Source organism: Dipodomys ordii, unplaced genomic scaffold (genome assembly GCF_000151885.1).
Source record: "Dipodomys ordii isolate 6190 unplaced genomic scaffold, Dord_2.0 Scaffold58, whole genome shotgun sequence".
In the NCBI taxonomy this organism is placed as follows: domain Eukaryota; kingdom Metazoa; phylum Chordata; class Mammalia; order Rodentia; family Heteromyidae; genus Dipodomys; species Dipodomys ordii.
The window spans coordinates 589,304-590,127 of NW_012267274.1; the positions used below are offsets into that span (position 1 = coordinate 589,304).

Here is an 824-nt window from a genome sequence, read left to right on the forward strand (position 1 = left end):
TGGGGGCAGCACTCAGCCCTGCGCTTGGCGTGGGGGCAGCACTCAGCCCTGCGCTTGGTGGGGGTGCAGCACTCACCCCTGCGCTTGGTGGGGGGGGCAGCACTCACCCCTGCGCTTGGTGGGGGTGCAGCACTCAGCCCTGCGCTTGGTGTGGGGGGCAGCACTCACCCCTGCGCTTGGTGTGGGGGGCAGCACTCACCCCTGCGCTTGGCTTGGGCAATCACATCGGCTGCGCCCTTGCTCATCACCTTGGTGACGTACAGTGGGCAGTTGGCCTGCTTGGCGATGGTGATGGCGCGGTACACAGCCTCGGCCTCCACCTGGGGTGGGGGGGGGAGGACGGGCACTCAGGGCATGGGGGGCCTGACCAGCATGTGGCGGGAGTTCCTGACCGAGCTGGGGACCCGAGACACCATGGGTCACACGCAGGATTCTGGGCTGACCAGAGCCTGGCACCCACATGGACCTGTGCAGCCTCACACCCCACCCTGCTGTCATCTCAGGAAGGGCTGGGGGGGACGGGGTCACGGGGGCTGGGATGCCAGGGGACGCCTGCCCAGGCCACAGAGCAGGACTACAGGGTGCTGGCCGCCTGGGGTGAAGTCTGGCTGGGGAAGGGGAGGCTTCCGAGACCCCCACCACTCACCTCCTCGGGGTGGCTGAGCACGTGGCCCTCGGGACCCGTGATGCCGCGCTCCAGCAGCTGCTTCTGCTCCTAAACAAACCCCGCAGGAAGCTTGGCTATGCCCCAAGGGATGCTGCGTCCTAAATGTGAGTCCCTGGCACAGGCCCTGCCCCCGGCAGAGGCACAGAGAGCTCGCTGG

General features: G+C 68.1%; 1 protein-coding gene across 1 annotated transcript in view; it reads left to right on the forward strand.

The window, feature by feature from the left end:
- Positions 1-824, forward strand: part of Stk32c (serine/threonine kinase 32C) — a 28,738-nt gene that overhangs the window by 25,622 nt on the left and 2,292 nt on the right. The gene's annotated exons all lie outside the window — the stretch shown is intronic.